Raw genomic sequence first — 26469 nt, 5'->3', positions numbered from 1 at the left:
TTTTATCTATCTTCTGCTGTGGGTTCAAAATTTCGTCCCTTTCTTTGTTCTCCAATCTTGCCTCAGCTTCTTCAATTTCTGATTTAGTGTAGCCTCGATTGAGACATTTTTTACCCATTGTGTTTATTGCTTCTTCATAGTCTGTAGAATCACTGACAATCCTCTTTACTCTTAGGATCTGGCTGTAGGGCAAGTTTTTTTTTATCAAACTCAGCTAATGAAAACTTAATTTATGCAAAATGTTATTCCTATCAGTGGGTTTCTCATATATGTTGGTCTTATAGCCTGTAGTATCCTTGCTGATCTTTACATCCAGGAAGTGTATAGTTTCTGTGGAGAATTCTGATGTAAACTGAATCTGTTGGTCTATGCTGTTAAGATATTCTAAAAACTTCTGTAGTTCTCTCCTTTGTGTCATGCCAGACACCAAAAATGTCGTCGATATAACGAATCCACAGTCCAGTCTTGCTTTTCCACCCCTCATGCTTGCGCATTTGCAACCCGCTTTACGTGGCGTACTGTCAGAAGCATTATGAAGGAAAGCAACAGTGACTCAGTGACTGGGTGCGGAAGTTGTACTGAAAGCAGCCCTTGGATCTAGTTACAGAGTCCCTTTGTGTTTTTTACCATGACAGGGAGGTTTTCCCGACATACACACTTTTTGCAAGGTGAGACTAAGTTTGAAAATAAGCTAAGGTAATTATAATTACAGACATTGCTAATTCTTGGGAAACTAATGAATGCATTGTGCTTTCTTTTTCACCCACCTGTATGAATTGACACGCCCTTCAATATGCATTTACATGGCGGTATGTACTTTTGAAATGAACTCTAATGTAAATTAATTATTGTAATGTATTTATGTTGATTTTGATTAATTTAGCCCTGAAGATGGTGCTAGGCACCGAAATGCATTGGCAACAGCTTATGCTTTAAAGTTTGGGAATTTCTTTTCGCCTGAAGCATTGTGTGATTAAAACACGATTTACTTATAAAATATTCTGAGGAAATGTTTGGAATCTTATTACACCTTTCACCTTTAAATACTGGAATTCTACAGTATTGAGAAAAAGAATAATTTGAACATAAGCACAAGCAATACACTTTTTGAATTTACAGAGGAATGAATTTAGCTCCTAACTAGGAGCAAGGAGAGAGCACTGGGTTTTACGGGGTGGATTCCACTCTGTTTTTCGTTTTACCACAATGGCACTGTCATGGCCCAGGGCTCTCAGCCCAACCTCCTCCTTCTTGATAGGCGGCTTCCGTCTCTCATCAATTTCCTTCCTTCTCCTGCCATTCCTCCCTCTGCCACCACCCTGGCCCTTTCCCCACCAACGACTGGTGTACCACATCCCTGTACACCTCCTCGGTCAGAAAACCTTCAAAGGGGGTAATCAGCTTCGCTTAGCTACTCTCAATGCTCGCTCTGCCAGTAAACACTCCTCCGACATCTATCTCCTTCTTCAAGACTTTGACCTTGATTTTATCGCCCTCACTGAGACGTGGTTCAATTACAGCTCTGTCACTGCTCTTGATATTCTTCTACCTTCCTGCCTCCCTGAAACTTGAAGAGAACCATCTCCGGTTCCGGAAGCACCTCAAAACCTTCCTCTTTGCCTCTGCTTTCTCTCCCTCGCTCCCCTGCTAAAATCACTGAACCTGCACTGAATCTGCAACTGGGCCACTCACCGATCTCGGTCCTTGGCCCAGCCACTCTTCCCTGCACTGCCTACCTGCACTACGGGACTGTCTCTGTATCCTACAGCCCCTTCTACCGGCACTTACCACCAGCTGTCCCTATTATTTATCTTGTATTCTACTAACCATGTACTGCACTCACCTTGCACTTGCCACCAGCTGGCCCTATTATTTATCTTGTATTCTACTAACCATGTACTGCACTTTCCCCTCTCCCCTTCCCTTTGCACTTTTCCCAGTCCCTCTACCCTTGCACTTGCGCGATCTGAATGACACCTGGCCTAGTAGGATCGTTGTCTGTCTCCCCTTGTTCCCCCCCCCGCCTCGTCGCGCCTTGAAACACTTGTGTATAGGCGCGTTACAAATGCCATATCATATCTTATCATATCATACCTGAGGACTAAATGATTCTCTCCAAATCCAGGCCCAACCGGTTTGGAGGCAGAGTGGCCTTGATCTTCCCTGAATAGGTCCCTGCTACCATCATACCCACTCAAACCTATTCCTCTTTCGAATGCCTCATCTGCAGACTTGGCATCTCTCCTACCTTCTCCCTTACTCTCGCCACCATCTACAGACCCCTGGCATGCACTCCCTCTTCCTCTCAGAATGGGCTGTCCTCACCTCCTCTCTCACGACCTCTACCGCCAAGCTTCTCTTCCTCTGTGATTTCAACATCCATCTTGATTCTTCTGATACAACACCTCTCTCCTGGTCTGACCATTTCTTCCTCCCCTCTCATCTGGAGCTCCTGGGCTCGTTGGCCAAGTCTCTGCCCGCACTGCCAGTCTCCTTCTCCATCAGTCGACTAATGAAGGGAGTGCCAGTTGCTGCTTTTCGCACCAAGGCAATGCCGTCTCTCCATCCGCTCCAAGATGTGAGCCCATATTCAAGATAACATCTCTGGGGCTACAAAAATATGGCTGAATTGTTGAAAATCAGTAAGGAACTTGCCAATCCTACTGCAGTCTCCACATCTCCTCTTCCATCCCAGTCCATCTGTACTGCACTGGCCTCCTATTGCACAACCAAAACCCAGGACATCCTGTCCTCACTTTCCTCTACCTCCACCCCTGCTCCCCCATCTGCTCTCAGACCTCCCTTGGCCCCCCTCTCTCCCCACCCATACTCTCCTCCATCTCGCCCATAGCACTGGATAAGGTCTCTAAAGCTGCCCACTCTATGAAAGTCTCCACCAAACAAGTGCTCCCTTGCTCCTCCAGAACTATCAAGGACAACATTGCTGCTCTTGCTCCTGCCTTGTCTGATTTCGGTAACCATTCCTTTGCCACTGGCTCTTTCCCACTTTCCCTCAAGCACTCCTTTGTGCACCCTGTGCCAGAAAAGCTGCCTCCTGTCTGGCTAGCTACTGCCCTCCCTACCTCCACTAGCCCCCTTCCTGGGCAAACTCTTGGAGAAGTTGGTCATCTCCCAACTGACCCACCACACTGAATCTGTTGGCTTTCTCTGTGACCACCAGTCTAGCTTCAGAGCATCCAGAGGCACAGAAACCCCTCTTCTGAACACCTGTGATGACCTGTTCGCAAAACTTGACTCCAACTCTCCTCTGTTCTCATCCTTCTTGATCTCGCCTCTGCATTTGACACAGTCAATCATGCCACCCTCTTAATTTATTTTGAAATTTGTTTATTGGCATTTAGTTCGGGTTACAAAACAACACCATCAGCGGATGCATCTGTCAATATCAAATGAGCAAATTTCCACATAGTACAGCCGCATCTTAAACAGTAACTACAAACAACAAATTAACTTTAACCGTCTCCTTAGTCGTCTTGAACAATGTTCTGCTGGTCTCCGACAGGGTGGATGTTTGGGTTATGGGGGGGGGGCAAAACCAGTTCAGGAGCCTTCTTGGGCCGTGGTGGTTTAGTTCCAAGTAACTTAGTTGGCCGCATGGATCTGCTATTCGCCCTGGCGAGTTATTCAAGGAGGTTTGTCGTCTGGAGAGTGGAACAGTTTTACCATGGTGTCTTTCCATGCAGTTAGTGCCATGCTCGAGTCTTCGGAAGATCTGGCTATGCTATCCTCCCAGGCCCTTGTTTCGGCGTTCGCCCATTTCTCAAGTTCTTTATGCCATACCGTGAAGATCGGACCTGTGGGCTTTTTCCATGACATGGCCATAGTTCTTTTTGCCAATATGCACACTAAGTCCATCAGTTTAACTGAGTGCTTGAATTTAGCTAGTCTGGGGTAGGTTCCCAAAAGGCATTCTTGCGGAGTCCATGTGTACCTGGTCAGACCCGCCTTTTCACACGTGTGCTTTATTTTTGACCAGAGGGTCTGAGTTTTGGTGCAGTTCCAGAGCATATGGATCAGGTTTGCATTATCTGACCCGCACCAGGTGCAGTTCGGTTGTGTAGAATTGTTGAATATAGCCAATTTGCTTGGGGTTAGGTAGGTGCGGTATAATACATTTATCTGGATCAGTCGAAATCTGTGGTTTCTAGAGACCTCCCTAGGGAACGCCAGTGCCCTATCCCATTCCTTATCTGACATCTCCAGTCCCATGTCCGTTTCCCACTTAGACCTAAGTACTGCACTCCGGGGGTTAGGAGTGTCGATTAGGTGACCGTATATTTGGGACACCACCCTCCCGCCTTCTCCGAGATTGTATAGTAGTGTTATGAAGGGGTCCATTTCCGGTTCCTCTGGCCAGGTTACCCATTTTATTCGTGCTATTTTTCGAATCTTCTGGTACCAAAGGTATTGGCCAGAGGGGATACCATCTTCCGCTTGCAACATGGGGAATTCCCGGAAGGTTCCCTCAGCGTATAGATCTCCCCAAGTGTATACCCCTTTCCTTTCCCAAAGTCTGATATTATGCAGATCGGTATCGGCCTTGTCCTGCCCCGAGATTAATGGCATTTCCGGGGAGTATGGCTGCTTTAGTTGCATGACCGACTCGGTTCTATGCCAAATTTTCCTACCCAGGGTCACCAAAAAGGGTGCATTGCGTAGCAGGTTTTGGGGGGCCCAAATCAGTTCTTTCAGTCTTACCGGAGATATCATGTCCTGTAGCAGGGGAGTTTCAGACGTGATCTCGTCTGCTAGCCATTTAGTTACAAAGCCCAGCTGGGCAGCAAGGTAATATTTCTCTAGATTCAGTAGTTGAATTCCCCCTTGCTTGTATGGTAGAACCAATGTGGATAGGGCAACCCGGTGTCTACCACTTCCCCATAAAAAGTCCCGGATTATTGCATCAAGTAATAGAAAGAAGGGTTTAGTGATGTAGAAGTGCACATTTTGGAACCCGTATAAGAATCTAGGAAGAACAATCATTTTAACTATAGAGGCCCTACCCATCATTGATAGAGGTAGCTTAGCCCAGAAACCCATGGATTTACGTAGTCCCGGGAGTGCAGCCCTCGTGTTACATTCATGCATTAGCTCTGGGGTGTGCATTATCTGGATCCCGAGGTAACGGAATGAAGTGGTTTGCCAATTTATGCCTACCGAAGGAAGTTCTTCAGCAGACCGACCCTTTAGTCCCGCTAGCGGAAACAGGCAGGACTTGGTTTTGCTGAATTGTATGCCCGAGACCTTCGCATAATTATCTAGGACTTCCAGCATTGTTGGCACATTAAGAAGAGGGTTGTTGACATATATAAGCACATCATCGGCATATAAAGAAACAATGTGGTCTACCCCGCCTATCCTTATGCCTGCGTCAAAAAACTGCCTTCTAAAGTAAATAGCTATGGGCTCCAGACCTAAGATATAAAGCATGGGTGAGAGAGGGCAGCCCTGCCTAGTTCCCCTACAGATGTCCCAGGCCTCTGACACATATCTCCCAGATTTTAGTCGTGCTCTCGGTTTATTATACAGGATCTTAATCCACCTAATGAACCCCTGGCCAAAGCCGAATCCTTCCAGTACTGCCACCAGCCACTCCCAATAAATAGAATCGAATGCCTTAATGGCGTCTAAGGACAGTAGTGCATAACATTCCTGGCTTGTGTCGGTTTGAGCTATTATGTGCTGGAGCCTGCGCAGATTCATGGTCGTGTTACGACCAGGCACAAAGCCGTTCTGGTCCGTATGTATTATGTCTCCAATTACTCTGGATAGCCTCTTAGCTAGAATTGATGTAAGTATTTTAACGTCATAATTAAGCATAGCAAGGGGGCGGTAAGAGTCGCACCTATCTGCGGGTTTATTAGGCTTGAGCATTGGGACGACCAGAGTTTCCCTCATGCTGTCCGGTAGGGTCCCCCTTTCATAAGATTCCAAGAAGACTTCATGTAATAGCGGTGTTAAGGAGGGTTCATATGCCTTGTAAAATTCCGGAGGCAGCCCATCGCTGCCCGGGGCTTTACATGTAGCCAGGGATCTAATTGCCTCAGTTATGTCCTCGGGTGTGATGTCCATGTCTAAGGTCTCAGATTGTGTGGGAGTTAGTTTAGGCAGGCCGATCTCATCAAGAGTATCTAGTATTTGGTCTTGGGGGACTCGATCAGTGTGAGAGTATAATTGCATGTAGAAACTCGTAAAAGTATCATTAACACCCTGTTGAGTGTTGTGAGTTTCATCAAATTCATCCCGCAGTGTGGTGGTTATGTGTCTGGGGTGTTCTTTCTTGCAGAGCCAAGCTAGTAACCGGCCAGGTTTGTCTGCTTCTGCGTGTGCTTTGTTTGTTCTAGCGACAAAGTCAAATTTAGCTAATCTGCTCCATGCTTCAGCGCAATTCTCTCTAAGCGTACTAAGTTCTTCTTCCCTCTTCGGGGTGTCTGTGGGGGCAGCTTCCAGATTCACTATTTCTTGTTCCTTCCTGCTTAATTCGCTGCGCAATAGTTTCCTGATGCCACCCGCCTTGGCAATGACTTCTCCTCGCGTTACTACTTTTAGGGCATCCCATAGAGTACTGACGTGGTCTACGCTCCCAGTATTTTCTGATATGAAATTGTCTATGGACTCATGTAGCTCCTCTTTAAATGCTAGATCTTTCAGGGCTTCCACCGGCATTCTCCACATGGGGATGGGAGGTTTTGGGCCAATGTGATTCCATTCCATTAGGAGTGGAGAATGGTCTGAGATGGTCCTTCCCAGATATTGCGCATCCCCTATCTGAGGTAAGTGCTCTCTACCCACAAAGAAATAATCTAATCTAGTATGAAGGGCATGTGGAGACGAGAAGTACGAATAACCTCTTTCCTCTGGGTGTATTTCCCGCCAAACATCTGCCAGATCTAGTTCATCAGTCATAGCTTTCAGGGACGTGGTGGCAGTGGAGGGCCCCCTTGTTGGAGGCCAGGACCTATCCAGCATTGGGTTGTGGACACAATTGAAATCACCCCCCCATATAAAGAAGCCATTCCTATATTGTAGCATTTTGGTACTCAGCTCCCTCAAGTGCGTAGGGATATTGTGATTGGGGAAGTACGAATTCACAATACATATTTCCATCTGCTCAAAGGTCCCCCATATTACCACATATCTGCCTTCTGGGTCTTTTTCCATCTTGGTGAGTCGGAACGGTACCTGGGGGTTGATCCAGGTGTAAACCCCTCTTGCAAATCTGGAGTAGGAGGCCCCAAAGCCCTGTCCCACCCAATGTTCCCTGATCTTCGCCTCTGACTCGGCAGTGCAGTGCGTCTCTTGTAGCAGAGCTATATCCACTTTTTTCCTATGCAGGTAGGATTTAATCCTATTTCTGCGGAGATAGGTGCCCAGGCCCCGCACATTCCATGTCATTATCCTGAATTGACCAGCCATAATGGTTTCAGAAGGGGTCCGGGGTCAATCCACCACTCATAGGGGCCATCTGTTAACTTGGCTGAGTCCCCACGAAGTTCCCCTAGCTGTAGGTTCAAACCCATCAAGTCCTCTATTTCCACCCTCTCATCCCTTATCCTCATATTGACGTTCGGAGACTTACCAACTTTCTCAACTTTCATCTCAAAGGATGTGTTAACCAAAGGGAACAACAAATAACTGCCCCCAGCAGTTGTTTCAAACTCACAACGCTCGGGGGCTCCCGAGCCTCCGGGGCCTCTCCAGGCCTTTCGGTACGGGTGGTGTGTAGGCATTCGGCCAACACTGTATTGGGTGGGGCGGGTCGCTGGTGTTCCTGCACTTGGGCCCTCGTGCTCCTGCCCAATTAAGACTTCTGTTCGTTGCAGCGTTAATTCAGGCTCCACAGACAATGTCGTGATTGCTTAGTGTCGTGATCCTTTTCTCAGGCAGTTCCAATCGTTCCTTTATCGCTTGTTTCCTTTTTCAAGTTTTTCCGTGTCATCGGCGAGGTTGTTGTGTTCAAGCCACATATTTGCAGCCGCCGGAGTTTCAAGGAAGATTGCCTTCCCTTTGTACAGTATTTTGAGTCTGGCTGGGTACAGCAGCATATACTTCAGATTGAGTTCCCGTAATTTAGCTTTTATCGGTACGAAGGAGTTCCGCGCTCGTTGCACCGTGGGGGTGTAATCAGGGTATATGACTATTAGAGAATCGTTCCTTCTGATCTCTCCGCCTTCTCTTGAGAACCGCAATATTACCTCTCTATCTCGGAAGTTTAAGATTTTAGCTATTATTGGGCGTGGGTGTGAACCAGGTGGCGGCCTTTTCTGGAGAGACCTGTGGGCCCGTTCCACAGAGAATCCCTGGGTGAGATTGCCTGCTCCAATTTCCTGAAGTAGCAGCGATTCGATGAACTCAGTGGGGTTCAGGCCCTCCATGTCTTCCGGAATCCCGAGAATTCGAACATTATTGCGGCGGGCACGTCCCTCCGCGTCCTCGGAGCGAGATTCCAGTCTAGCCACTATTGATTCCAGTTCTTGGACTTTCGCCTTCAGTTCACACGTGTCCTCACTGGTTTCTTGTAGGGAGGCTTCAGTTTTGGTCACCCTTTCCGTCAGGTTGCGGGCATCTTGCCTCATTAGCTGTATGTCTGACCTGATTTCTCCTATCTTATCTTCCATGGAAGTTCGTAGGGCCGCAATAGCCTGCAGGATTTGAGTGTCTCGGGGGTCTGCCACCAGAGTGGGTGTCTCTGTTGGGGGAGTGATCTCCTGCGTTGGTTGCTGCCTTTGCAAAGTCGTTGTGAAGGCGTCCATCGTCACAGTTTTTGATCTGTTCTTCGGAGGCGACATGGCCCGGTTTGGGGGAGCCAGACTTGTATTCCACGCTATGAGCTTTATCCTGTGACCAGAGGTTTGTTTCGGGTGGCCCTTGTTCGGGCGGAATATGGTTTCAGGTCCAGTGCGGATCCAATATCTAACCCGCCGGGCTTTATGAGCTGTGTTTGGCCTCTAGTTTTCGTATTTTGTGCCTCCGGCAGGCGGGGTGGGAGCCCTACCTCTTGGGCACACGTGTGATTATTCAATTCTCCCCAACCGTTAGATGCCTCCGGCGGTCCCGTCTGTTCTTTTGCCCTGGTGAGATCTGTGGCACTGTGGGGCGGTATTTGGGTTAGTAGGGAGCAGTGCAACAGACTGTTGTGGGTTCCCGGATGATGATGATGCGTCCGGCCCCAGCCGCCTAGTCCAGAGGCTCGCCTGGCGTATTACTCAGCCCGCCAAATTTCAGGCATAGAATTACCTTCTGTGAATCCTCCGTATTGTGGGTGCTTTGTGGTACCTTCTACCGGTTACGACAACCAGATGCGGTTCACCTTCAGCCTCCAACCGATGGGACCGTGTTGCGAGGAGTTATCCGTTGATAGCACTCGCGGTCTCCCGACCAGACGACTCGGCGATCCTCTTAACGGGTGCCGGCAGGGGTGGGCACCGAGCGGTCCGCTCCGTCCCTGCTTCAGTGCACCGCTGGGATTCCCCGCTACCTCCTGTGCTTATCCGCCAACTGGGATCTCCTCTCGCGTTCAGTACGTCGTGTATGCACCGAGGTCACAACGCTCGTGCCGGTGTTAGTCGTGCTTCGTTTCGGCTGCTCACAGAGGGGCCCGAGACGACAGCCACATCCAGCCAGCTCGCCGGCACTCTAGTCCGTCTCACTGTCGCGGCACTCCGTCAGCCTCCGTGCTGGGAGCCGCCATCTTGGGTGCCACCGGGGTGCCTTTTCGATGCTCCGTTTACTGCGTTGCTGGTGCCGATTTTTTCCAGCGACACGGTCAAGTGTGGCAAAAGGGTTCTCCTGCTAGCACGTTGATTTGTGTCTCGGATCTTTTAGTTCAGACGCCGTTATATCGGCCGTTGTAGGATCATGGGCAGGAGCACGGCGGGTTGCTGACTTCACTCCATGCGTGCAGGCCACGCCCCCCCTCATGCCACCCTCTTAAAGCGGCTCCATGACACCCTTGGTATCACAGACCTTGCACTGGATTTGTTGACCCCCCCTTCCTTTCTAATCGACCTTTCAAGGTGGGACTGAGCCCTTTCCTTTCCTCCACTTCACTCTCTACCTACGGTGTCCCTCCGGGCTTTATCCTATCGCTGTGGCTCTTCAGCATTTACCTTGCCCCTCTGGCCCTCTTGGTTTACTCCTTCTCTCCTCATTTCCAGTGTTATGCTGATGATACTCAGCTGTCCTCCAAGCTTCCCTTCCCCACCTCCTCTTCCTCCTATCTCATTCTTGACTGTCTGACTGCTATTCATGCATGGTGCACTGATAATGATCTCTGTCTTAATGCCAGTAAGACCAAGATTGTCCTCATTGGAGCAGGGACCCCTTCTCCCTGCTTCCCTCTCACTCTCAGGCTGCCCTCCTTGGGACCCCTCCACTCACCATCTAGTGAGGCAAAAAACCTTGCTGTCATCTTTGACTCCGCTCGCTCCTTCTCCCCTCACATCACGGACCATGCCAAGAAGTCCCACTTTCAGCTTCACCTCCTCAGAGGCATTCTCCCCTTCCTTACTTTCCACCAGGAACTCAATGTCTCAAGAGCTCTGGTTCTCTCTTGACACGACTACTGCAATAGCCTCTTCCTCATTCGTCCTCTTTCCACTCTTCCCCCTTCAATAAATCCAGAACAGGACTGCGGGACCTATCCTTGACCTCAAGCCCAGGGACTGCATCTGTCCAGCCCTTAGATCGCTCCATTGGCTCCCAGTGGTTGCAAGGATCAAATTCAAGACCATCTACATCCTCCGCAAGGCCTTCTGGGGCTTGGACCTCGCTACATCCAACTCTCTCCCCTAAATACCTCCCTGTTAGAGCCCTTTGGGACTCTAGCTCCACTTCTCTGCAGCTCATACTCTTCTCCAGGGAAAGAGTGGAGAGTGGATCTCTCTCTTCGGCAGGTGCATCATTCTGGAGGGGTCTCCTTGCCCCTCTCAGGCTTGAGCCGGACCTCCTTAAGTTCTGAAAGCTTCTCAAGACCCTGCTCTTCTCTACCTCCTTGACCCTCACCCTCCCTTGCTAATTGCCCCCACCTGCCACTGCGGCTGGTGGCCTAGTTCACCTATGAATCACACAGAGGTCCAGGCCCTCCCTGACCAGTCTTCATCAGCAACCCCTAACCAGCACTGGCCTCCCGGATCTGTCTCCCTGACCAGCCTGGTGGGACGTGCACCCCTCCTGAGTCTGCTCCACCCCCCCCTTTCGCACTTAGATGTTGATGCTCCCCCGGCATACCCTAGCACTTGTCCCTCCCCCCGGACCCTCTTGGCACTTGACTGACCCTGTGCACCTCCCCACACCCCTGCATCTTTATGCCCTTGCATTATGCCCCCTTCCACTACTCCTCTACACCCCCCCTGCACTTCTTGTTACTGCACCTGCATGATCTGAATGTCACAAGGCCTAGTAGGACCATTATTGCTGTTTATATCCTCTGTTCCCACCTGCCCCCACCCCACACCGTTACCTTGTGGTGCTTGGAAGCACTCTTTGCTGTATTGTGCACCTTATAAATACTCAATAAATAAAATAAGCTAGGCTTCAACCTCAAGTTATTAGACATCAGGTGGTGGTTGGAATGCATGCCTATGGGGTATCAAATGAATCTCTAAACTCTGTGAAAAATCTAAGCAAGCATTATCAGGGTGGGTCATCCCATCAAGTGGTAAGGTTCTCTTTCTAGTAGATATACTGTTCTTTATTTCAATACAGTCTTTGAGGTAAAGCACCCAGCCACTTCCTTCTCACTTGTGGTAAACCAGAAGGAGTCTGACTAAGTTGTTACATGTTCACGGGTGTTTATTTAAATAATAAAAAAAACGTCTATCTAGCCCTATCGCTATAAGGGAAATTCCCTACCTAACAAACCAAAACTAACGGTGCTCGTCAAATATCTCAGAATAAATAGTCCTTAGTCCAAAAACCCCTACTTACTATCTGGAACTACCACTTAGAAAAATGTAACAAAAATACAGGCCAGAGCAATAGTCTCTATCCTTGGACTGTGTTTGGCCCAACTATTGGAATATCTTTTACAAGAAGGTTCTAAACGTTTTAAACGTTCATGCATTTTTCACAATGTGATCTTCCAGCCTTCTTAATGAGCAGTCTTAATTCTTTACATGTATCTGCCACATTCCCTTCTTTATATGGTAAATGGGTCTCCTAAATACAATACCACCATTTCTGACTTTTTTTGGGAAAATGTTTGTGTTGGAGCATGGGAACGCCAGGTTCTCGCTGTTCCCAGCCCTGTTCAATGTGTGTAGTTCCAGGGGTCTTCAAAGCCCTATGGTCCTCTGATGGGCTTGATTTAGCAGGGCTTTGGTTGGACCTCTACCCGTATCCAGTGTGCGGGTTTTGCCGGCTCCCATAACCTGTGTGGCTTCACCAGCCTCGAATATCAATAACATCAATGTCTCTCTGTGTCCTCAGGCTACCCAAACCCTCTGGTGTCGTCTCCAGCCTCAATTCTCAATTTCTCCCAGTTTCCCAGGTCTCCCCAAAGCCGTTTGGTCCTCTGGTAGGGTTACTTTAGTTGGACCTTTCGTAGGGCATGTGCACATATGCAGCATTTTGGTTTTCCGGGCTCCTGTAACCCTTTCGGCTTTCCTAGCCTCAGATTTTAAAGTCTCTTGGTTTTCCAGGGCTTTCCAAAGCCTTTTGGCTCTCTGTTAGGATTACTTTAGCGGGGCTTCGCTTGGGCGTACACCTGTATGTAGCGTGCAGGTTTTCCAGGCTTCCGTGACCCTTTTGGCATTCCCAACTCCGGCTATAACTATTGGTCAGTTTTCCAGGGCTTCCCAAAGCCCTTTGGCTCTCTGTTAGGCTTACTTTCAAGGGGGGATGGTTGGGCATCTGCACATACCCAAGTGCAGATTATTCTAGCTCCCCTAACCATCTTGGCTTCCCCAGTCTCAGATTTACGTGCTTGCCCCTCTCAGTGGCATTACCTCTTTGAGAGGATTTCCTTCCTTTGCTTTGCCCTGCTTGGCAGCTTATGCACGTCTCATGCGGAGATTGGGGATCTGAGCCCTGCGCTGTGTTCTGGTCTCGGCATTGGTTAACGGGTCCCAGGACCACCATGGCTTCCTTGTGGTTGTGCCACCAGGCCAGATGGTGTCTTTACTTTCTCCAGCTCTATGTCAACTTCGGCTTCATTGCCGCTTCAGGTCCAATCGTTGCAGTGTCTTGCTAGCGACCAGTTTGCTCTCCACTCTACCTCTACAGTCTAGTGTGGCTTGGCCTCTCCATGATGTCGTCCCCGTCTACGTAGGATTCATCCTCCTCCATTCAAAGTTCCTTATCATTTTATGTACGTCATTACAAACAAAAAGGGGTGTGTTGTTCCTCTTTTACTATGGAGTTCAGGCAAGATCCAGCATTTCCTGAAGCCAAAGAGATTGAAGAAATGTCACTATTGGGTGAATCCAAAACAGAAGTAACAACCGTATTCCCAATCCCCATGTAGGCAGACAACGTATTCTGGACAGGGAGTTCCTTACAGTAATGGGAGTCCTTGTCCCCAAGAAAGGAGTCACTCCCAGTGGGGTTCCACTTTCCAAGACCCCATGGAGGTTCTTGCTTAGTGGGCTCACCTCCCTAGCCTCAAAGGGGGTCGCTCTCCACTGGGAGAAGGAACAAATGGTCCAGATTCATCACACACTACACAGTCACAGGAATGCAGCACCCTACTCCTTCTTGGCTCAATTTAGTCACATTCGTATAGTGCCCAACCACTTCTTGCCAAAATTCCCAGTTACAGGGACATAGCCCACAGCTAATTCTTCACCACAATTTACCTTCACATAGATATAGCACCCAATTGCCTATTTTTAATCGAACCAGGAGGATAGCGCTTGGCTAACGAACTCCTGTTCTAGTGATAGAGTGCTGCAGTCATCATCATGGTTTACTGTGCCTTTCTCACTAATGAGAGATACAGTCCCCTTCCCACTAATAAAATATAGGTTAATGGTGCACCAAACAATGTGCATGTATCTAGGATACAATTCATCAAATGCATGCTAATTAATTTGTTGGACAGGGGAAATACCGTATCATATTAGAATATTTTCTGGAGACACAGTGGAGCAGAAGGTGCCCTGACCTTGTAGCCGCCAACACTCCTGCCCGCCTTTCAGGATTCTCCCCACTTTCCTCCATTCCAGGATTCATCCTACCTTTGTGTGGCCACACTCCTAATTCCACCGCTGTAGGAATATAGAACCTTCTTCGGGTACTGCTTCATTCTTTCCACTGGACACCCAGCAGTGCAGCAGGTCGTCTGCCGTTGCTGCTGCCCACTTTTAGGAATCTTCCTGCCTTAGCGCTTTCCCAGATTCTTCTCACTTTCGAGGATCTTTCCTACCATGCTGCCTTTCAGGATTCATCCCACCTCCCTGCATTCCAGGATTCTTCCTATCTACTCATGGCCGCACCCCTAATTCCACCCACCTTAGTAGGAATATAGGGCTCTGCTCCTGGCCTACTGCCTCTTTCATTCCCAGGACCCTCAGTGGAGCAGCATATCTCCTGACCATCCCGCATCCCTCTCTCAGAATTCTTCCTACCTTTCTGCGTTCCAGGATTCTTACCACCTTCCAATGGCCCACCCCTAACTTCACCCACCTTGGAAACAACGCCTTCTGTGATCACCCCTAGGCCTCCTCTAGGCCAGTCATCCTCAGAAAAGGACATATGAGGTAAAGGATGGCACCTGTTTGTACCTGCTCGGGCCAGACAGGACCAAGGGCCAGACCCACTATCCGCATTTCACCTTCAGAGTAGTCGCTAAAAAACTACTTGTCAAAATACATCAACATATTCCTCCTCCTTCCACATCCCATCCCAACGTGATGTACCCCTTCTCCCAGCTACTGCAGCCAACATGCCGACCATCCAGGAAGAGCAAGAGGCAGAGTGGCAATAATCCACAGGACCGATTGGATTTGCTCCATCATACCATTTCCCAGAATACCTCATTCGAATCACTCTGCTGGTTCCCTTCATTACACAAGAAATTGATCACCTTCCACGTCCTCTACAAAGCATCTCACAGGATCGACTCATCCACAGATGACATCGCCAACTTGCTCTCCTCTGCCAAATTAGCATACACTAATAATGTCTTTCTCAGATTTATTAGTGTCCCAGAGTCTTACAACCACATTCAAAGCATGCTATTCTCTGTGACTGGATTCGTGACTCTTATGCAGATTATGTTCTCCCCCACAAACAACAAAGGCAACAACCTAGATTTGGCCTTTACATGCGACTGGTCTGACCATGCCTCCATACCACTGTCGACCACCCACTCAAACACAGGCCACAAAGGTCAGACCAAACACACCTCAGCCCTTACTCAGCGCTGCTCATTTAAAACCTTTCTGGTCAATGAGCTAGAACCAAACTTTGCAGACATCCCCACCACAGGTAATACCTTGGTCCTCCAAGAATTATTCAACACACTGCTGTTGGGAGGGAGTCCCAGGTATGCCACAGTATGGCTGAGGATCCGCTTGACTTCGAGGGCCCAACACCCTCCCCAGAATAAACAGTCAACAGCAAGTTAATACGGCGGTTTATTGCAAATAAAACTAACAGGGGTCAATACAAGAAAATGGGAATTCTCTGGTACATCTTGGCTCTCCAACGTGTGCGGCCAAGTTTTGTACAACTCTGGCGTCAACTTCTGGGCCCCTCTCCAAAAAACCTATCAACACAGAGGATTGGGTATCGAGAGTATTATAGCCTATATGGTCTCCTATAGATGTTACATTAATGGCTCTTGCATGTCAGGTGGCTGGCCTGTCCCGTCCCCAAGAAACTATCTATTAAATTGTTGCAGAGGAATGGGCTTGCCATTGGTTTGTACCCCCTTACAATCCACCCCTGACTTTCTAAGCTGTGATTGGTTAAGGCTAATGTCCGCAGGTCTCGGACTCAAATAAATTCTCAGCCCTCAATGCACCTCTTCAAGGTGATGTGAACAATTATGTATCTGCATTGTAACTTGTGGGTGCCACCTTTGCCTATGAGAATGCACTTCAGACCATGCAACTTGTTGCCGTCTCCATCTGGTTTGCTGGGATCGGCTCTGTTTTCCCACCATGGATGACTGTCTATTGTCTCGTTTGGCTGTACCACGTGCATAGAGACCACACATTTGAGTTCTGCAGCTCACATTTATGAGGATTTATTCCACTTCTCTGCAGCTGGTCCCCTTGTCGTCTGGAGATTGGAATGTGTCCGCATTTCTCTGACCTTGGCTGTGAGCACATCTTGCACGTCTTGCTCTCTGTGCAGCCTGAATCAGCTTCTCCTCATCTCATGTTCTGTGGCTTGAGGTCTGCTGTAATGTTCCAAAACCTTATAATGCAGTTTCGACATTGTCCATGTTATGCTAAGTTCCCTAGAGGTTAGTTGTATGTGGGTCGATCAGGTTCCATATATACTCCTGTATGTCCAGGCGACTATTGGTTTTAAGCATCAGCAAGCTTGCTCAGGATGTCTTGTGTCTTGCGATTCTGCGTTACTGCATTTGGCGAAAAATAATAAAAGCATTGACAGTATGTATATGTAGCTGTCCTCTAGCTATGGAACTGTGTAAGCATGTTCTTCATATATTCAAGTGTGTGTTTGGTGGTGCGGTGAAGGACTGCGAATGTGATTCATGTCTTACGCTGCTACATCGTGGTGTCACTAATGGCGTCAGCACCGCAATTTCTTGGTGCTTTAGTCGAGGCTGTCCATACGGGTATTTCCACCCTCGATCTCTGTTTCTTCTCCTATACCTGTGAAGATGTGTACAGGATTCGGTCTGTATGGCTGGCTGAGTGTGAAAGACCAAAAGAAATATCAAGGCTTAGTACCAACAAAAATGAAATACGCCAATCAAGAGTTGTGGGCACAGCTTTTGCTGTACTTTAAGTTTGATTCCGTGGTCGCAGATCGTACCTTGAGACTCCAGGTATGGTGTGGTCCGCGAACAAAGTGTCATTGTTTCCTGATGACAATGAGGAAGGAGAAGAAAGATTGCTCAACGCTGGAAAAGAATTTGAAGAAGAAGCAACAATCTCCTGAGGTCCAGCGGGCTCAGGAAGGACATTCGTAGACAAAACATCAGTCTCCCCTGGCCCCCACAGGCTCAGGAAGGGTTTCCATTACACTCTCTGTGTCAGTTAGAGCAGGCTCATTGTGAACATCAGGATGGACAATTCCTGTCTCCTCTCCTTTGTCGTAGGGCAGAGGAAAAGGAATCCTCTTGACATGCGTCGTGTGGATCCAGTTCTTCTTGCCTGCCACTCGTACTGCGGTCTGTGTAGCCAAAAGGATCTGGTGCGGTCCCTTCCAGTGAAGTGCGAGACAGGAGGCTCTTTCAAAATTCTTGATCAAGACCCACTGGCCAGGTCGAAGTCGATGACCTGGACCCTCATATTTTACTGGGAGGGCTGTTATGGATCAAATACAAGTTTTGAGTTAACTGGTCACAGTAGTCAGAAAGAAGCAAATGCTCAAAATTCTTCAGCAATTTTGGTTTTGGTATCTTCCATACATTGGCTGGTCTATCCATGATGATTTCATAAGGGGAGAACCCTGTCTTGTGCAGTCGTCCGCATTGATAATAAGGCTATTGGTAGGGCATCAGGCCGCTTCAAATTACTATGTGCACAGATCTTGGCTATCTTGTTCTTCAGTATGCCGTTATGGCATTCTATAAGTCCGGCACTCTGAGCGTGCCTGGCCGTATGGAACCGTCTATCGATCTGTAATCCCGCGCATACTCGCAGGATGACAGCAGCGGTAAAATGTGGTCCATTGTCTGACCAAATGACTCTCGGCAAAGCAAACCTAGGAAAATATTCCTTCAGCATGGTTTTCGCCGTTGAAATTGCTGTGGCATCTTTTAGAGGAAAAGCTTCAACTCATTTACTGAAGGCACAGATGACTACAAGAACATATGTATAGTTCTGACAACGCTCCATTTCAATAAAATCAAAATGTATAACCTCAAAAGGCATGGAGGGGGACCAAAACTACCCTTTGTTGTCGGTGTTCATTTTCCAGTATTATGTTGCAAACATATCAAGACCCAAGCTACTCCTCACTGATGACACCCAACAAGGCTGAAACATGTCTGGGGATGCTTGTGGTCTCGTGCAGAAGGGATGTGACGTAGCAGTTCGGGCTGGACTACCCCTTTGGGGATGGGACCAAGCCTGATTTGCATATGGTCTTTCCCCTTTTGTAATGGCTTGGCAGGCGAAGAACGATGGTCTGGAGGGTTGCCCAGAGCGGTGCCAGAGGTTAAGATTCATTCTAAACCTTCCAGCCATCACCTCTTTTGTTTTGCAAACATATCATGCAACATTTTGGACAAAACGCTCAGCAGTTTTTGAAATATTAACATTAATCCAGACAGGTTCTAATAGTTTGCAAATCTTTTTGGCACATATATGAGTTAGACCATGAGCCATAGTAACCATAGAGCTGACATATGCATTGGGCAGCATCCATCTTTATTTTTCAGTGCCTACCCAACAACCCTCATCATTCAAACCCTCTGGACCCTCATCCCACCATTTAATTTAATCTGGAGTAGCGTCAGCCTGAATTTCTTTTGTACAACCAATCCCTTCATCTATCATACAAATATTAGTGACTCCTTTTGTTGGGTCCAACACATAGGGCCTCATTACACGGTAGGCGCTAAAGGATTACCGCTACCGGTAAGGTCACTGGTGCCGGTAATCCCTTAGCGCCCTACTACGAGGTCCCTCAGCGGGTCCCGTCCTTAACGCCTGGTCTGACCAGGTGTTAAGGACAGGACCCGCTAAGGGACTTCAGAGCTAATAACGGTACCGCAAATTGCTTCTTCCCCATTCCCATTGAGCCGTATGGGGGCTCGAAGGGGAATGGGGAATGGTATTTGGCATGGGGATTTACTGGGTCCTCCAGGGACGGAATGATCCGGTAAGTCCCCATACCGCCTACCCGGACCCAGTATGCGGTAAGGGAGTAGCCATGCCACTAATAGCAGCATGCTTACCTCCTACCATGTAATGAGGCCCATAGATTCTTGAGTGTAAATCAGTGGTAGTCTGTTTGGCTATTCTGTCAGCAAAAGTGTTTCCTTTTCCTACGTCACCCGTCACCTTCTGATGCGCAGCACACTTCATTATTGCTAACCGTGTAGAAAGTGCAAGTGTTGAAAGTAACCGAACTATTAAAGTGCCATGCTGAATCTTTGTTCCATGCAAGGTCAAGAAACCTCTCTCATCCCATAGTTGTCCAAAGTTGTGCACTACTCCGAAGGCATATTGGCTGTCTGTGAATATATTTAGACTAAGCCCTTCAGATATTTCACAAGCTCTAGTCAATGCAATAATCTCTGCTTCCTGTGCAGAGTTATGCGGAATACGTTCGGTTACCACAATAGTACTTAATGTGGTGATTGTGTAGGCAGCAGTAGATGTACCATCTGGGAGTTTAAAGCAGGAGCCATCACAAAACAGCTCCCCTTGTGGATTCTTTAGAGGTGTATCACTTAGATCAATTCTGCCTTTAGTTTGTTGCTCTGTGATATAGAGGAAGTCATGTGACTTCTTGTCACTAAAATCAGTTCCTTGCGGAAGAGGCAATATTTTGGGTGGATTTAATGAGCAAAATTTCTTAATTTGGATATGCGTAGCAAATAGAATCAGCTTGTACCTTGTTAGTCGTGCTGATGTGAGATGTTGCGTCTGTGTTCTGTTTAATAGAACATCTATGGAGTGAGGTACCATCACGGTTAAAGAGTGACCTAAAAACATACCCTCACATTGTTTCACGGATGCAGAAACAGCAGCTACAGCTCTCAAACATATCTGCAAAGCGCATGCAACAGGGTGTAATGTGGAGGAAAAATACCTGCACGGTCTATTCTTGCCCCCATGTTCCTGCATAAAAACAGCCAAAGCGCATCCATCACATTCATGCACATACAACACAAAGGCCTTTGCGTAATATGGTGTGCCCAAAACTGGCGCTGAACAGAACGCAGCCTTGAGCAGATCAAAAGCATTCTGGCAATCCATGTTCCACAGTAAAGCCAAAGAAATGCCCTTCTTTGTCAGTGCCAACATAGGTTTTATCATTAATGAAAAATTTGGGATTAACTGTCTACAGTATGAAGCCATGCCTATTAAAGCTCTGCCCTCTTTCTGTGTATTTGGGACAGACATGCTAGAGATGCTTTGTATCCGTTCAGGTGTCAATCTTCTTCCCTCTTTCGACATGAGATAGCTTAAAAATGCGACCTCCTGTTGACAATATTGAAACTTCTTCAATGAAGCCTTATGCCCATGTTCTGCTAAATGAATAAGCAGTAACACAGTGCCTTCCTTGCAAGCATCTTCAGAATCTACAGCAACTGTAACAACGTTCAAGTAGAAGGTAACTCAAGCATATCAAGCTGGTCTTTCAATTCTGTACGATAGATGCTTGGACTCTCAGTGTACCCTTGTGGCACACGAGTGAATGTAAATGAGCGTCCCCCTAGGGTGAACACAAACACGAACAAATATTTACTCTCAACATGTACAGGAATACTGAAAAAAGTATTTTTCAAGTCCACAACACTAAAATGTGTAAACGTAGCTGGAATCATGATCAATATTGTAGTAACATCAGGTACAATCGGAAACTGTGGAGCAACAACCTTATTAATGGCGCGCAAGTCAATAATAAACTGAAAAGGAATCGCATTATCCCCTTTTTTTATAAACCGGTAGAATCGGACTATTACACACACTCCCTACAATTTCCTCAATCACGCCAATGTGTACAAAATCATAAATAAAACTTTTCAAAGCCTGTTCACCTTCAACCGAAATCTTATACTGCGGAATACGTGGCAATTTAACACCTGGTTTCAACACAATTTTAACTGGTTCAATTTGTAAAATGCCGACTACATTATCATTAACTGCCCATAAACATGTCGGAACTCTATTCAATTCAGGCGGTAAAGGTCTAGACAAAAATTGTAGAAAGGAAGTTTGTTGAGGAGAAATCGTTAAATGCACTCCATCCGGAGAACAGTAAATTACAGCATTCAACTCTTTTAATACATTTAATCCCAACACATTTTTGCCACAATTTGTTGTCAAAAGAAATGGACATGAATCAGTGAATGGCCCCAGTGAAATCAGTACTGGCCGAGAGACCGGACTAACCACTGGTGTACCAGAAAACCCTTCAGAAATGTTGTTCTGCCCTGACAGTGGAATATCCGGAACCCATGAATGATCAATAGAACACTTCTGTACCCTGTATCTATCAAAATTAGATGCTCCCTATTCCCCACCTTCATTTCAACATAGGGCCCTTTCTGATCGATGGGAATAGGTATTGGTTCCAGACTGTGCTTCGGGATGTCCTAATGGAACAGTATATCATCAAATGCAAGATCCTCCAAAAAATAGACAGTTGAAGGATTATCGGAAATGTTCCCACTATTAACGATTTGTTGCTGATTATCCTGTAACGGTGCCTGTTGATTCTGTGCACACTGACATCTACCAGGATCCCCTATCCCAGGATGGCCTCTGGATCGTCTACCCATTGTACCATTTGTGCTATTTGATCTCTGCTGAAGGATTGGGAATTGTGCTCGCCAGTGACCGTCCTGTCTACAATATGCATATTGGTTCATGTGTACACAACACAGTTGTGCATTACCCTGTGGTGTAAATTGGCCTCTAAACTGTGTATTCCCTCCTCTAGCTATTTGCTGCAATAATACTCTAGTTTTCAAGTCTCCCTTCTTCTTTTCCGCCTTCTCCTTTTCTGTATTAACCCTATTCTCATATTACTGAGCCATATGCAATAATTCAGATTCTGATTTCGCTTGCCAAGCACTCTCAGAAGTCATAATCTGTGATTGGATTTCAGGCAATAATCTGTGCACAAATTTGTCTACAAACAGCCTTTTCCCTGACTCTGTACTCAAGTCTTGACCACTAAAATCTGGAAATACTTGCTCAAATCTGTTAAAAAACTCTGTTGCACCCTCTGCCTTCAATTGTATGCAAGCCGTAAGTTTATCCCATATGATTCTTTTCTCAGGAACCAAAGTTTTCAATTTAGCTACTATTCTGTCTGACAACATCGGTATCACTTGTGGCACTTTTTCACCAGCATTCCTTTCCCCATCTATTTGTACTAAGTTAACCCATGTATCACCCATCCCTGCCTGATCGTCTACAGTTCTAATCTGCTTCGATAAATCCGCAGGAAGGATCACAGGAAACAATAAATCTATATCCCCCAATGTAAAAACTGATGAATGCAAGACAGATTCAATTTCTTTATAAAATCCTGTTGGTTTCTTCCTAATATCTGGAATTGTGTGTCTAATTGTATTCACTTCCTGTCTAGAAAACGGGACATGAACCAACTGAGAAACATAATGTGCTTCGACAGTAGTAGCTAGTAGCAGGCATTCCTGCTACGGCATTAGCTGGAATTTCTACTTTCGGAACAAATGTCGGAGAAACCTCCCTAATCTGCAATTGTAGAGTAGGCAAATCTGAATATTTATTAAGCAACAAGGCTAAATAAAGTGACAAAGTAGCTAAAGCAGTATCGGGCAAAAATGCTCTCTTTTAAATGACCATCAAATCTGCGGGACAACAAACCTTTCTCTTCATAAACTCATCTTGTAGATACACTACCATCACCTGTAAGACTTTCCTGTGCATTGCCGGAGCTTACTGACTAAACATGTCATGCACTTCAATGGGAGAAATTGAAACATCCGAAATCCATCTAAGAGCGTCTCTTGTGCAAATGCGTATTTCCTCACTCATTGATTTCAATGGAGGAAGAAATCGCTTCTGCACATACAAGGCTTCTCATCTATTACCATCCATTTCATCTTTCTGTAATCGATCTAGCTCCCTCTTAAACTCAAATACCTTCTCAACATGCTCATGTACTTTCTCCGCAGTGTCCCTTGAGCGGGCTAGGACATTTAAATCCCTCAACCCCTGTGGGACATTCATGTCCGTCAAATCACTCATTATCTCAGCTAAATGTGTTCCCATCCCTTCTATCAAAACAGTCTGTTCAGGAATTCTTTCTTGAACAGAAATCGCAACTAAAACAGCCGATTCATCGCCTTCCTCTATGTATATTTTGGCCCATGTGTGCAATTCTCTTTTTCTAGTTTTGGATACTGTACCACGAGTCATTATTCTTGAATCTGTTCCCACCCCTTCAACCTGTACAAGTGGAGCAGAATCACTTGGTAAGGAATCAATAGGTAACTGAGGCAATACTACTGGAGGTGCAGGCAAAACTATGGGGACGGCAACTGTCGGTAATGGTGGAGGTGCAGGAGGAGGAACAACAACAGGAAGAAGAACAACAGCAGGAAGAGGAACAACAGCGGGAGGAGGAGGAACTACAATGGGAGGAGGCAAAACAACAGGAGGAGGTACATAGGGAGGAGGTGCAGTTGCAACAGTTCTACATTCATTCAACAATTTGTTAATCAGTTCATCTGATGCATGAAAATCCTGAGACGGATATATCTTTTGCACATAATGGCCCTCATTACAAGTTATGCCGGTAGCCATGCCGCAATTTGCGGCATGGCTGCCGGCAAAACCGCATCCGTGTCCGAGTTCGGATGGCCCGGTAATTCCAAACCGCAACTCGTCATTCCGAGTTCGGATGGCCCGGTAATTCCTCACTCGAGGACACGGACACGGTTCATCCCCATTCCCATTTCAGCCCCTATAGGGCTGAATGGGAATGGGAAAGGGAGTAAACAATGGGCCTTTACGAGATGGCCCGTTGTTTGCTCCCTCTTCCCCTCGCGAGACCCGGTATGCATGCCTGGTTTTCCCAGGCATGCGTAACGTGTCCCGCGAGGGGACCTGGTAATGTGGCGGAACGGGTTGAACGGCACCGCAGCCTTTTACAGCGCCATTTAACCCGTTCCGCCAGGGTCATAATGAGGCCCAATATGAGAAAGCCTTGTCCATACTTCTAATAGATTCTGACTGTTTCTGCTGATCAATAGTGCTTTTTCAGCATTTTTCATGTGTCTACATGCATGCTTTTCTTTACTCTTAAATTGCTGCATAGCTTGCTTTCTCCAATCTTTAATTGCATCAAATGGTGCAGGCCTAGCCTTTTTCTTCAACAATATACATTCTAAATACTCTAGGCAGGCAATTTCAAAAATGCCACAGACTGGCCACTGAAGATCGGAAACATGTCTATTCTGTCCGTGCCAAATATCATTAAATACGATACTACTTAGGCCGTACTTACAGTACATTAGACAAGCTGGCGACCCAACGGGTGGTGCTGGCTGGCCTCGTCCCAAAGATTGTCTATCTCTGTGGAATAATACCCTGAAACAGGATGACAATTTACCAGGCATGTCAGATTACTGGCGTTATCTGGCGTTGTTTGTATTTGCAAACACAAAATTGCAACCAATATCAGGATTCTTAGGAATTGCGGCACGACTCACCTGATTTCAAGCAAAAGTATTCGATCGGATTTCAAAGGATCGTCGTGGCTGGCAATTTCGGCAAAAATACCCACCTCGATATGGGGGCCCCCGTCAAGATGTCCTCTTGTACCATTTGCTCACGTCCAGGGATCGGATCATGCAGTACTGCTGAGGTGTTGCGCCTCTTGCAAGGGGGCCCCTCCACTCTCCAATCCCAGTCCGGTAGCTGCGTCTCCTGTTCAGTGAGGTGACATCAATCCTGAGGGTCCCCATCTGAAAGACCAAAAGAAATATCGAGGTTTAGTACCACCAAAAATGAAATACTCCAATCACAAGTTCAGAGATACATGTATATTTTATTCCTTTTCAGATACAAATAGCTATCTGGCACCCAACTCGTCACAGTCTGTACCAGCAAACACTGTGAGGGGAGAGAGTACTGGACATCACAAAATAGGCATCTTTTATACACAACCACTGTTACATCATCCAGCCTCTCTTCAAATTAAACATTCTCTAGGGTTCATACCCAGGTTACATGACAAATACAGCAATATTGTTTCTAAACACATGTTTTTCCTATACATCAAATACAATGGTGACAAACTTTGTTCTGTCTGGTCATGTTGATTTTTCCTTGTTCTTAAGCTTAAAGTAAGTCCAGTTTCAAGAAACAAACACAATGGGATTCTGCAAAGGTACACGGTTTTAGTTGTTCAGCACTCAGTTCCACTGTTTGAATGAGGATGAAACTATTGGTGCAGGCATGTCACGCACCTTAGGTCCCAACACTCAAAGTCCTAGAATACCCCTGTTTTGCATGCAATCCCACCATCCTCTTCTGCAAGACACAATACCTTACGGCAGCAAGAGAATGTCCCTTCGGCTCACTTAAGGGCGAGGTTGCGGTCCTGGACAGCCCGGATGCAGCAGGACCGGCATTGTTTCCGGGGATTGCACCCCTTCCTGCACTGGTAACTACCTTGGCGAATGTCGTCATGCCGAGCATGGCGTTGCGTTGCTATGGTTTCACGTATCCCGGTCGGTCATGTGACTCGGAATCAGTGGTCACGTGACACTGTTCCCATAGTAATAGTTTAAATGGACTGGGCTTTCGTATCCCCACGCTTCACAGCTGTGGTTTCATGCTGTTTGGCGTCTGCTGCTACAGACTTTGTTTTCTTGATTTCACAGACCACGGACCATGGACTACGCTTACTGGACTTCACCTTCTTCCTCCCTCTGGATCTGTCTATGGCTCGGTGACATTTGGAACGCTCGATTACGGCTTTGTTTAACGGAATGCTCCTCGGATACTGCTTTTGGATTCTACGTTCTGATTATCCAGATTTTGGACCGATACAAGCACTACTGCCCCAAACAGTGCTTGTTTGCTTCAAGTCATTTCCTCCGGGGCATCCAGTGAATCCTTTAAGGGCTGCTGCTGCTGATACATCTTGCTGTCCCCTTTACTGAGGGTACAGGGTACTGCTTACTGACACCCATTCCATTGGTTTTCCCCAGATTTCCTCCAATCCACACGATCCCAACGCCCTAGTAAGGTTTTCTTCTTGTCTATCCCTTTCTGTTTATTGCCTAGTTTTTGCATTAATGAGTGCCACATGTAATTGCTTGTTTCCTTTGCAGTGGCTATCTGGGAGCACCTGCGTTCCTGTATCTACCACCTGTGGCTTCAAAGATTGAACAGAGAGTTGTTTATAAATTTCTGTTCGGTACTTGGGGACGGAGGTTTCTTTAATCCTCGCGACAATCAAGTCTTGACAAGACAACACCTAAATTGTAGTTCAGTTCAGCTCCAAGGTTTCTTAGCACAGGACAAACATTCTGTTCTCAGCAGTCACAACATGTTTACACAGTACAAAGTTCATCTTTCCTCAGCTCAAGCCAAAAAAATAGTTCAACATGAGACAGAAATCAGGGGT

Source organism: Ambystoma mexicanum, chromosome 1q (genome assembly GCF_040938575.1).
Source record: "Ambystoma mexicanum isolate Mex_15411 chromosome 1q, UKY_AmexF1_1, whole genome shotgun sequence".
NCBI classification, from domain to species: domain Eukaryota; kingdom Metazoa; phylum Chordata; class Amphibia; order Caudata; family Ambystomatidae; genus Ambystoma; species Ambystoma mexicanum.
The sequence above is the reverse complement of the archived record's forward strand: the minus strand, read 5'-3'. Positions refer to the sequence as shown.